The sequence below is a fragment of the Monodelphis domestica genome, chromosome 3, assembly GCF_027887165.1.
Source record: "Monodelphis domestica isolate mMonDom1 chromosome 3, mMonDom1.pri, whole genome shotgun sequence".
Classification (NCBI taxonomy): Eukaryota; Metazoa; Chordata; class Mammalia; order Didelphimorphia; family Didelphidae; genus Monodelphis; species Monodelphis domestica.
The window spans coordinates 303,563,443-303,576,214 of record NC_077229.1 but is presented as its reverse complement, the minus strand read 5'-3'; the positions used below and the strand labels follow the sequence as shown (position 1 = coordinate 303,576,214).

The 12,772-nt window shown below is 33.4% G+C and overlaps 1 protein-coding gene and 1 long non-coding RNA gene across 16 annotated transcripts in view; one reads left to right on the top strand and one right to left on the bottom strand.

Moving 5' to 3' along the window:
- Nucleotides 1-12,347, top strand: part of LOC103098883 (uncharacterized) — a 110,730-nt gene extending 98,383 nt beyond the window's left edge. For 6 of the 7 annotated variants that reach the window (XR_008917725.1, XR_008917724.1, XR_008917723.1 and 3 more), the window contains one exon: nt 5,857-12,346. This is a non-coding gene — a long non-coding RNA (uncharacterized LOC103098883). Of the gene's footprint in view, nt 1-5,856 lie in introns of all 7 variants that reach the window. The other variant, XR_008917720.1, reaches the window with a different exon arrangement.
- Nucleotides 1-12,772, bottom strand: part of LYN (LYN proto-oncogene, Src family tyrosine kinase) — a 221,729-nt gene that overhangs the window by 49,055 nt on the left and 159,902 nt on the right. The window lies entirely within an intron of this gene.

Below are 12,772 nucleotides of genomic sequence, written 5' to 3'. Positions count from 1 at the left end.
AACTCCCAGGCCCAGGAGAAAATACTTAAAGTAGCCAGAAAGAAACAATTTAGATATCAAGGAACCATAGTCAGGATTACACAATATTTAGCATCTTATACATTAAAGGTCTAGAAGACTTGGAATGATATTCCAGAAAACAAAGGAAGTGGGTTTAAAATCAAGAAATACCTATCCATCAAAACTAACTATATTTTTTCTGGGGAAAAATGGCAATGTAATCAATTAGAAGATTTATAAGCTATCCTGATAAAAAGACCAGATCTAAACAGAAAACCTGATGTCCAAATACAAGATTCAAGAGAAGGATAAAAAGACAAAAAAGAAAGAGAAGATTTAAAGGATTCAATACGGTTGAATTGTTATATTCCTATATGGAAAAATCATATTTGTATCTCTTAAATTTTTTATCAATATCATAGTAGTTAGAAGAAATATATAAAGAATGAGTATGAGAGTAAACTGTTTAGGATGATATGCAAAAAAAAAAATCAAGGGGTGAAAAAGAGGACTACAGTGAAAGAAAATGGAAGAGAGAGGTAAAATAGAGTAAATTATATCACCTAAAAGCAGAAAGGGGGAGGGGGGGAACCAAACTATTACCACAGAGGAGAGGATGAGGGTGGTAACTAGCAATGATTAAATTTTACTCTCATTGGAATTGGCTCAGAGTGGGAATATCAACCAAGTAGAGAATCTTCTCTTGTCCTATGGAGAAGTAGAAGAGAAATAAGAAAGGTGTGGGAGAAAGAATTTAGGGGGCAGTGATTAAAAGCAAAATTCTTGTGTGGAGGGATAGGGTGAAAGAAGAAAGTGCAGGATTAAAAGGAGAAAACAAGATGGAGAGGAATATGCAGATGGTAATCATAACTGTGAATGTAAGTGGGATGAACTTACTCATAAAATGGAAATAGATAGCAGAGTGGATTAAAAACCAGAATCTTATATATGTTGTTTACAAGAAATATTCTTTGAGGTAGGTAGACACACACAGTGTAAAGGTAAGGTGATAGAACAGAATCTATTGGGTTTCAACTGAGATTTTAAAAAAGCAGGAGGAGAAATAATAATCTCACACACAAGTCGAAAGCAAAAATAGATCTAATTAAGAGATAAGAAAGGCAATTACATCTTGATAAAACATACACTAAATAAATAAATATATATTTTAAAAAGTATTGATATTACTAGAATATTTTGCCATGGCTTCATAATATACTTTCTTTTCAGCAGCACATGCTACATACACAAAAATTAACCATGTAATAGGACAAAAAACCCTTCACAAATACAGAAAAGCAGAAATAATAAATGCTTCCTTTTCAGATCATAATGCAGTAAAAATATAATCAATAAGTTTTCATGGAAGAAGAAATTAAAAATTAATTGGAAACTAAATAATCTAATTCTTCAAAAGGGGTGAGTCAAAGAACAAATTATAGAAACAATTATTGATTTCATTGAAAAGAATGACAACGAGAAGACAACATATCAAAATTTATTTGATACAGCTAAAGTAGCACTCGGGAAAATCTATCTCCCTGAATGCTTATATCAATAAAATAGAGAAAAAACATCAATGAATTGGGCATACAACTAAAAAAAAACAAGAACAAGAACAAATTTTAAGACCTCAAAGACTAAATTGGAAGTCCTACAACTTAAAGGAGAAATTGAAAGTAAAAGAACTATTGAACTAATAAATAAGAGTAGGAGTTGGTTTTATGAAAAACAACAACAACAAAAAGAGCACTGGTTAATTTGATTAAAAAAATAGGAAAGAAGAAAATCAAATTACCAATATCAAAAATAAAAAAGGTGAATTCACTCTCAATCAAGAAAAAATTAACTCAATCATTAGTAACTATTTTGCCCAGTTATATGACAACAAATCTGACAATCTAGGTGAAATGGGTGAATATTTACAAAAATATAAATTGCCTAGATTAACAAAAGAGGAAAAAGAATACTTCAATTATCCCACCTTAGGAAAAGAAATGGAAGAAGCCATCCATGAACTCCCTGAGAAAAAATTTCCAGCGGCAGATAGATTCACAAGTGAATTCTCTCAAATATTTAAAAAACAATGAATCCCAACATGATAGAAATTATTTGGCAAAATAAGCAAAGAAGGTGTCCAATCAAATTCTTTTTGTGACATAAAAATCTTAAAATACAAACAAAGAGACTACAACAATGTATCAGAAAGATGAATCCCATTAGGTGGGATTAATACCAGGAATGCAAGACTGGTTTAATATTAGGGAATTTATCAGTATAATTGACCATAACAATAACCAGACTAGCAGAAATCACATGATTATCTCAATAGATATAAAAAAGTCTTTGAAACAATACAAAACCCATTCCTATTTAAAACACTAGTATGCATAGGAATAAAAGGGCCTTTCCTCAAAATAAGTATTATCTATCTAAAAAACATCAGCAAGTATCATTTGCAATGGGGATAAGTTAGGAGCTTTCCCAATAAGATCAGGAGTAAAGCAAAGATGCCCATTATCCCCACTATTATTTAATATTGTACTAGAAATGCTAGTGGTAGGGGGCAGCTGGGTGGCTCAGTGGATTGAGAGCCAGGCCTTGAAATGGGAGGTCTTGGGTTCAAATCTGACTGCAGACACTTCCAAGCTGTGTGACCCTGGGCAAGTCACTTGACCCCCATTGCCTAAACCTTTCGACTCTTCTGCCTTAGAATCAATATAAGGCAGAAGGTAAGGGTTTAAAAAAAAAGAAATGATAGTGGTAGCAGTTAGACAAGAAAAGGAAACTGAAGAAGGAATTAAAGTAGGAAACTAAACTATCACTCTTTGTAGATGATATGATGGTACACTTCAGAGAACCCAATGAAATCAACTAAAAAACTAGTGGAAATAATAACTTTAGAAAAGTTGCAGGATACAAAATAAACCCACATAAATCATCAGCATTTCTATATATTTCCAACAAAGTCCAGCAGCAAAAGAAAGAGAAATTCCATATAAAATAACTTCTGACAATATAAAATACTTGAGAATCTATTTGCCAAGACAAACATAGGAAATAAATGAACACAATTACAAAACACTTTTCACACAAATAAAGTTAGATGTAAATAACAGGAAAAACAGTAATTGCTCATGAGTAGGCCACACTAATATAACAAAAATATAAATATAAATCCTCCCCTAAATTAATTTATTTACTCAGTGCCATACCAATTAAACTATCAAAAATCTATTTTATGGAACTAGAAAAATAATATCAAAATTAATCTGGAAGAACAAAAGATCAAGAATATCAAGGGAATTAATGAATATAAAATGTGAAAGATGGTTACCTAGCAGTACCAGGTGTTATACTGTACTATAAAACAGAAATCATCAAAACAATCTGTTATTCGCTAAGAAATAGAATGGTGGGTCAATGGAATAGACTAGGTAAGTGACCTTAGCAATCTAGAATTTGAAAAACCCAAAGATCCCAGTTTGAGGATAAGAACTCACTATGAAAAAAATGGATAGGAAAATTGGAAAAGAATATGGCAAAAATTAGGTTTAGATCATTATCTCACACCCTATACCAATATAGGGTCAAACTATAAGTAAATTAGGGGAACATTGTATAGTTTATCTGTCAGATCTATGGAGAAGGGAATAATTTTTGACCAAACAAAAGATAGAGAATACTACAAGGTATAAAATGAATAATTTTGACTACATTAAATTAAAAAGATTTTGTGTAAACAAAACCAATGTAACCAAAATTAGAAGGGAAACAAGAAACTGGGAAACAATTTTTATAACAAATTTCTCCAATAAAGAATAAAGAAAAAATATCTAATTTCTCAAATTTATAGAGAATGAAGTCAGATTTCTAAGAATTCAAGTCATTCCTCAGTTGACAAGTGGTCAAAAGGAAATCAATAAGCAGTTTTCAGATGAAGAAATCAAAGCTATCAATAATCATATGAAAAAAATGTCCTAAGTCTCTACTGATTAGAGAATTGCAAAATAAAACAATTCTGAGGTACCACCCGATACTTATTAGATTAGTCCATCTTGCAGTAAAAAAGTGATGATTGTTGGAGGGGATGTGGCAAAATTGGGCCACTAATGCATTGCTGGTGGAATTGTGAACTGATCCAACTATTCTGGAGGGCAATTTGCAATTATGCCCAAAGGGCTATAAAACAATGCATACTCTTTGATCCAATAATAGTAAGATTAGGTCTGTATTCAAAAGAGATTTTTTTTGGGGGGGGAAAGGAACTACTTTTCAAAAAATTTATAGCTGTTCTTTTTGTAGTGACAAATGGGAAACTGAAGGAATATCTATCAATTGGAGAATGGCTAAACAAATTATGGTATATGACAGTGATGGAATACTATTATGCTTTAAGAAATGATGAACAGGATGATTTCAGAAAGACCTACCTGAACTGATGCAGAGTGAAATAAGCAGAACCAAGAGAACATTGTACACAGTAACTGAAATATTGTGGAATGATAAACTGTGATAGACAGCTACTATCAGCAATACAACAATCCAGGACAATTCTGAGGGACTTACGACAAAGAAACTATCCATATCCAGAGAAAGAATTGTTAGTTGGAATGCAGATGAAAGCATGGAATTTTTCACTTTAGTTTATTTGGGTTTTTGTTTTGGGGTTCTTAATTATTCTCTTACAAAAATGATCAATCTGGGAATGTTTTACATGATAATATATGAATAATCCAATTTGAAGTGCTTGCCAGTTCCAGGAAATGGGAGGAGAAGGGGGAGGGGGAGGAAGATGATTTGGATCATATAACTTTGGAAAACTTATGTGGAAATTTGTTATTATATGTAATTGCTAAAACAAAATCTCTTTATGATTAAAAAAATCAATAAAAAATACAAATTCTGATACTTTAGTTGTGTGACCATGGAGGAATAAATAATTAGACCTTTTCTCACCTATAAAATGGAGGTGTCTAGAATACCTACCTCATAGGTAATATGAAAGTTAAATGAGTAAGTTTTATGAACTACAAACTTCAAAATGCTGCATAAGTATCAGTTATGATTAAAAGGGTTTTTTTTTTTAAATAAGGAATGGAGAGGCTAATACTATTAGAAGGATCCAGTAGAGGAGGGGGAGGAAATTGAAGATGCATGAGAGAAATGCAATCACTTCTATTAAAAAGTCACCAAAGGAAGTAGGAGTAGATAAGAATAAGATTACAGTTAGATGAATTGGGTGATGATTCTAGAGTCCCATTCATGTATTCCAAGATGTTAATTAATTTGCTATTATGTGTAAGACAATATATTAGATCACTCTGAAGAAGAAAAAAGAAAAGATCCCTGACATTTGGGGGATGATTACTTTTAATTAATTAATAAGCATTTATTAATACCTACTATGTGTTTCCTAGGCTCTGAAAATCTAGTAATAAATATAGGAAATGAACAGAAAGAGATAAAATATAAATAAAAATGTGAAAAGTAACTGAGAGAGACAACTCCTCTCCCCCAACAATTCCAAGGTAATTTAAGAGGGAGAGTTCATTTCCATTATGGGTTTATAAGGGTAATCTTGATGGAGGAAGCAACATTTGAGCTAATCCATGAATAATTTCAGCAGATGGATGAGATATTTTAGATATCAAGAATTCAGCAAAAACATTTAGATAACTACCATATACAAAACACTGTGTTAAATGCTGGGGATAATGCATGGATTATAAAAATGACACAGGCTCTCCCCTCAAAAGAACTTACAATTGGTATGATTGTATGGAATAGGCAAATTAAGCAGAAAAGTGATTAAAAATAATAATACAAATAACTGGTGATTGTCTTATTTGGTAGGTGTATACAGGGGAGCAGAGGAGACAACTAGAAAATGAAGATGAGAGAGGGAGAGAACAAGACCTGAGAAAGAGTCTTCAACCTTGATAGGGACCGAGAAAGAGGGAGAGAACATGATTATAGCCAACCACGAAGGCATTTTCAACAGTGATGAAGAACAATACAAATACACAGAATATACAGAAAGAGGCCAAAAGTGTCATAGAGCAAGTAGAAGAAAAGAAGAGACAAGACACAAGTCATCTTGAAGCAATAGCAGAAGATACCATGAAAGTGAACAAGGGGACAGTCAGAGGAGACATAAACAAAAAATAAAGAAGAGCAAAGAAGGAAAAGAAGCTGGCAGTGAAACTGCCCCGTAGCAGATAACTGAAGCTGCTTCTGCTAAATAGGTCTGTTTTGCTTGCATCAATGCCAGAAACTGGCTTCTTTAAATCTTGTCGTTTTTCTGGATAACGTTTAGGAAATTTTTCTTTTCATATTATTCTGTTAGTATACAAAGAAAAGCTTTTTTTTTTTTTCAAAATAGTGAATTTTTCATGTAAAAAAAAGTCAGTCTGTGGAAGACACGGATTGCCAGATTATGGGGTTTACAATGTTATTCCACAGGCAGTGGGTAGGCAGTACAGATTTTCAACCAGTAAAATGATTGACATTATACATGAAGAATATACATATATTAGAAAGAAGAAGATTTTGCAAGTAATAATCATTATATTGTGCATCGATGATTGCAAAGTATATTTTTCACAACCTTATAACATAAGTAGTATAAATGTTATTAACATCATTTTATAGATGAGAAAACTGAGACTCAGAGAAATTAGATGATTATCCCATAGCCACATAGTTAATATCTGAGTTGGGATTCTAATCCAAAAATCTTGATTTCAAGTCCAACACTAGAGACCAATGTAAAAGTCCAGAGTTCTTCCTGATAACCTCTCCCCCTTGGCTTCAAGTTATGCTTCCTTTTCATGTTTTTCTTCCTCTCTGTGTATTTCCTATCCCCAATCTAGTTTTTTAATTAAAACATTAAAAAATGTTAATATAGAAAAATTTTAAATATTGAAAAAAGATGTAAGTTTTCCATCAAAGTTTACAGGGCTCCTGAAAATCTATCCATAGACCCCAGGTTAAGAATCCCTAATTTAGGGGGGCAATTTCTTATTTAAGTTTTTGATTACCATTTATTTTTATTTTACATATATAACAATATAATCTGTAACAGAACAATAATGTTATACATATGATTTGTTACAAATATGCAGTAAATTTTAATAATAAGCATAACCAAGGGAAACAAATTCTCACATTTACTATAACCAAAAATCTATATCTCAGGGGGCAGCTGGGTAGCTTGGTGGATTGAGAATCAGGCCTAGAGACGGGAGGTCCTAAATTCAAATTTGGCCTCAGCCACTTCCTAGCTGTGTGACCCTGGGCAAGTCACTTGACCCCCATTGCCTAGCCCTTACCACTCTTCTGCCTTGGAGCCAATACACAGCATTGGTGGATGGTAAGGGTTTAAAAAAAATCTATATCTCATTCTTTTTTTTCCCTTCCTCTCCCATTCCTCACCCTTTCCCAAAAAGGCAACTCTGGCATGGTCAGCAGAGGGGGAAATCACTTCTCTTTTTTGTGACTCATTTTCTTCCTCTTCCTTTTATATGGTTTTATCCTATGACCCTTTTCAGTTTGAAACTTGTTATTTAAATTCAATTTTATTTTACTTTTAGCTCTTCTCTCCTCCCTGCCCTTGCCTCTATTAAGAAATCAAGAAAAACAAATCTCATTACAAACATATATAGTTAAGTGAAACAAATTACCCTGTTATCCATGGCAAAAAAACAAAAACAAAAACAAAAAAATCCACCACATTCCTTAATATGCACAAATGTCAGAGATGGGATCTGTAGACAATCTTCTATTTTATCACTTTCTTAAACAGAGAGATAAAACTGGATATTCATTTTTTAAAGTGAAATCTACTACATTTCACTATAATGTTTAACCTCTCTATCCTTAGGATGAAAGGATAGTACTCTACATAATTTTTACCTACTTTTCAAACTGTCTTGGGTTTTAGTGCCATCATAAGCTCAATGCTACAGAAAAATAGCTTCTAGGGCAACTCTTTCTTTAAGCATTCCATATATTTAAGTGTTAATACTTTCACTTAAAATGGGCTTGACTGAACCAGAAAAAAACAATGTGCACACTGATATATTTGTATTTTTATTGTAATGTTATTCAGTTCTGGAACAACCTGCCCTCTGTAATATAGTTCCACCTAATTTATTTTCAAGGAAACAATTATATTAGATGGGAGTATGTCTATATTGTCACCTTGATATTTTATTTTCTACTCATTAGCAAGTGGTCTAAATTATTTTTCTATTGAAAAAATATGATCTACATTGAGAGAAAGAACTGTGGGAGTAGAAATGCAGAAGAAAAACATGATTTATCACTTTTTTATATGGGTATAGGATTTGGGTAAAAATTATACTATTACAAAACTGAATAATATTAAGATAGATTTTGAGTGATAATACAAGTATAACCCAGTGGAATTGCTTGTCAGCACCAGGACAGGGGAGGGATAGAACACGAATCATTTAACCATGGAAAAATATTTAAAATTTAAAATAAGATAAAAATAAATAAAAACCAAATAAATTATTTCTCTATTAAAAGAGTTCCTTTTATATTCTATTTTGAGTTAGTGTGTAGTTTGCTACTATAAAAAGTCATTTATATTATGCAACACAAGCCAAAACATATAGGAAAGACAGAAAATAGAAAGCCAATAAAAACATACCCAAGATCATTTACTACCTAAACAAAATAAATTATACAGTTATGAAGCTGATTTGTATTACAGAAAGAAAACCCATAAAATCTAAAAGTATAGTCTTTTCCCTAAGAAACAAATTTCCCACCACCAAAATTATATTAAAGGAAGACAAAAGCAATCTACCAAAGAATCTTATGTTGTTATTTTTCTAAATCAAACTACAAATCTTTAAAAAATTTTAAAAATGCCAAATAACCCAGAGTTGCATAACTTCAGTTAACAAAAAAAAAATAGCTGCAGCTAGAAAATGTGATTTTTCTTCCCTTTGAAAAGGCAACACAGACCATTGGTATATATGTACCATAAAAAAAACAACAGGCGTATTAGCTACTACAGGGCAATTCAGGTTTCCAGGGAGATAAAAACTATACTCCCCAAGGTCAGAAAAACGTTTTCAGGAAACACTGTAGCTGTTAAAGACATTAAAATATACTAATAAGGCCTGTAGTAGGAACAATCAGTAAAATAGAATCTTCAAGTACAAATAAATTACCAACATCATTTACTTATTTCTCAGAGGTGTTGCTACCATAAAAATAATAATTCAGAATGATGGGATAATCATATCTCTAGTACTCATTTATGTAGCATTAAGAATCAAATCTTAATTTCAATAAGTTTATTTATTGGAGGCTTCCAGCTTCAAAAATTGTAGTTACTAGGCTTTCAGCTGTCACCATGAATGGAAAATTGATTTTTTTGATCATTGTAAGAGGTGATAAAAACATTCTTTGTTGAGTGACATTGGATGATAGTCGAAGAAGGCAGAAGGCCACATTAGGGAAAAGCCTGAACTGCATCTTGGATGTGCTTGCTATAAAAAATGGCTTATTTTTTTTAACTTGTTAACCACTGAAAAATAGGTGGTTTTCTTTTTATGTATGTAGTTAATTTTTAAAATTGGTTCACTTTCTAGGTGTAATTGGGACAAGATTTGTAATTTTATTGGCATAGGAAACTTCTGAGTTGAGGAAAACTCCTTCATGGAAGGTGAACACCTTCTCTTAAAAGTAGAGTTTTAGGGAACTAACTGGCAAGCACTGAAGAGTGAAGAGATTTGCCAAACTAGCCACACACAGCTAGTATGTGTTAGAGGTAAGTCTTGAACCAGGTCTTCCTGGTTCTGAGGCTTGTTCTCTATTGTGATATACTGCCTCTCTATATAATTTCAAAAAATTTTTTTAAGTAAGGATTAGCCATATGAGGTAGGCATTCTTCACATGACAAGGATTTAGTTAGGGTGACAATACATTTTTCCCCCTTCACAGAAACTTTACCTCTAAGAATTTCTCTTTCTTCAGCAAAGAAGCCTCAAAACCAAAGAGTGAGAGGAAATGTGGTACTTTGCTGCACAATAATTTTCCCCACAATGTAGCAATCCACAAAGGAAAACATTTCACCCCAGTTAGCCATCAAGAGGATCACATAAACAAGAGGAAACACCTTGCAGAGAAGCCCCTGAACTGGCCACTTCCTAGTATTTATTAATTACCTTTTCAGGCAAAAATATTATAAACCATAACAAACTACTCTTATTCCAGGCATAATTTAATAATTTAATTACTTTTAAACCCTGGAAGGGCCCTTGAAAACCATCAAGTCTAAAGTCTTCATTTTAACAGATTAGGACACTAAAACCCAGAGAGATTAAGTGATTTTTCCAAAGTCATATAGCTCATAAATATCTGAGATAATATTTGAATTCAAGTATTCCTGTCTTTAAGTCCAGTACCAGCTAGCTGCTTCTAAGTTCTCAAAAAACATCCCATCTATCATTTACTGTTGAAATGGAGAAAAGAATATTGAGAACTACAATCCATTCAGGGATAAAAGGAGTCTTTATCTCAAAGGCAATGATGCAAAATGGGAATCACACAAGGCTAAGAGTCTAGAAAGACCTGGATTTACAAGCAAGAGACAAAGGTTCATGGGAGGTAAAATGGATGATTTTTTATTGTATAAAAGGAAAAAAATTTTGCAGAAACAAAACCAATGTAGCCAAAATTAGGAGGGAAAGCAGATTTCTTTGATAAATTCTGAAGTATATAGAGAATTGAGCCAAATTTATAAAAAAAAATAAGAGCTATTCACCAGATAATAAATGGTCAAAGGCTATGAATAGGCAATTTTCAAAGGAAGAAACAAAAAATTTCCATATAATATAAAATGCTCTAAGTAACTAATAATGAAAGAAATGCAAGTTAAAATACCTTAGAGATAATTAGCTCAAACATGTCAGATTGACTAAGATGACAGAAAATGTAAATAATAAATTCTGAAGTGTATATATTGTGGGGAAAATATTGCACAGAAAGGGTTTGAAATGTTGGAGTGAAGATTGATTGACAGTGAAGGTAGTTGGAGAGGGGAGGGGAGAGTAGGAGAGTGATGGTTGTTTTCAAAAGAACTCTTTCCTGAACCTGGGGATGGGGAGGTCTCTTTGACTATCTGGATAGAAGTACCTCTATTCCTGAATTTTTTCCAACTGTGTGCTCTACCTGAATTCCTGGGGATTATGTTATCAAAGAAAAGGATTTAAGGGAAGTGACTTGAACTGTAAAGGCTGGTCTTGAGGGGGCGTTAGCCTGAACAGACAAGCCCAACCAGCTCAGAAGGTCAGATTCTCTTCTTCCTCTTGCTGTCTACTGCTAAAGACTTTGAACTTAACAAAGCTAGCATAGATATAGTATAGAAAGGAATAAAAGAAACCCTCCACAAGCCTGTGAGGCCAGGCTCAGCTCAAAAGCTGAGAGATGTGAAACCCAATCTGTACCCTGATACCTCCCCAGTTTGAACTTGTTATTAAATCATCTTTAGTTGAATAAGCACACTCAGATAATCTTTGAAAGGGTGAGGGGAGCCTGAAAGAGTTTCTTAGGGGAGAAGGTTCTCTGTAACCTCAAGTATGCTAAATCTTGAGGTGCCCATCTGTGCCTCCACCCCTTTTCACCCTGGTATATTATCTGTAAGAATAATATTTTCTTACAATATATACTGTTGGTGGAGTTGTGAACCAGCCCAATCATTAGAATTCTGCCCTATGGGGCTATAAAGCTGTTTTATATCCTTTGAAGCAGCAATACCATTATTAGGTGTATGCCACAAAGGGATCAAAAAAAAGGAAAAGGAACCACATACCCACAAATCTCTATGGTGGCTCTTTTTGTATTGGAAACAAATTAGAAATTGAGGGGATGCAACTGGGGAATGGCTGAACAAGTTGTTGTATATGAATGTGAAAGAATACTATTGTGCTATAAAAAATTATTAAAAGGGATGTTTTCCCAAAAACCAGGGAAGAAGTTTTATGAACCAATGCAAAATGAAGTTAGGAGAACCAGAACAATGTACACAGAATCAGTAACATTGTAAAGAGAATTAACTGTGAAAGACTTACTGACCAATTCAATGACCTACCACAGCTCTGAAGGAGTTGATGAAAAATGCTATCCACTTCCATTTAGAGAAGTAATGGTATTAGGATGCAGACTAAAGTGCACACACACATAATACACACATATTCCCTTTTTAAATTTTTCTTGCTGTGGGGAGGGGGAATATGAGTAATGTAGAAACATATTTCAATAGTTGAGGAAGAGAGAGAGGGGGGGGAGAGTAAGGGAGGGAAGGAAGGAAGGAAGGAAGGAAGGAAGGAAGGAAGGAAGGAAGGAAGGAAGGAAGGAAGGAAGGAAGGAAGGAAGGAAGGAAGGAAGGAAGGAAGGAAGGAAGGAAGGAAGGAAGGAAGGAAGGAAGGAAGGAAGGAAGGAAGGAAGGAAGGAAGGAAGGAAGGAAGGAAGGAAGGAAGGAAGGAAGGAAGGAAGGAAGGAAGGAAGGAAGGAAGGGGAATTGAAAGTAACAAGAAAATATTAAAAAAGAGAGAAGGCCCCGAGTTTGAATTTTGCCTCTAATACTCTCTAAATACATAATCAAGAGCAAGTCACTCAGCTTCTCTTTTCTCTGCTTTCAGTTCCTTCATCTGTGAAATAAGCATACTAGCTGTAGAATCTGGTTGTGAGAATCAAACAACCATCTACATAAATCACAAGCTCTCTCTAT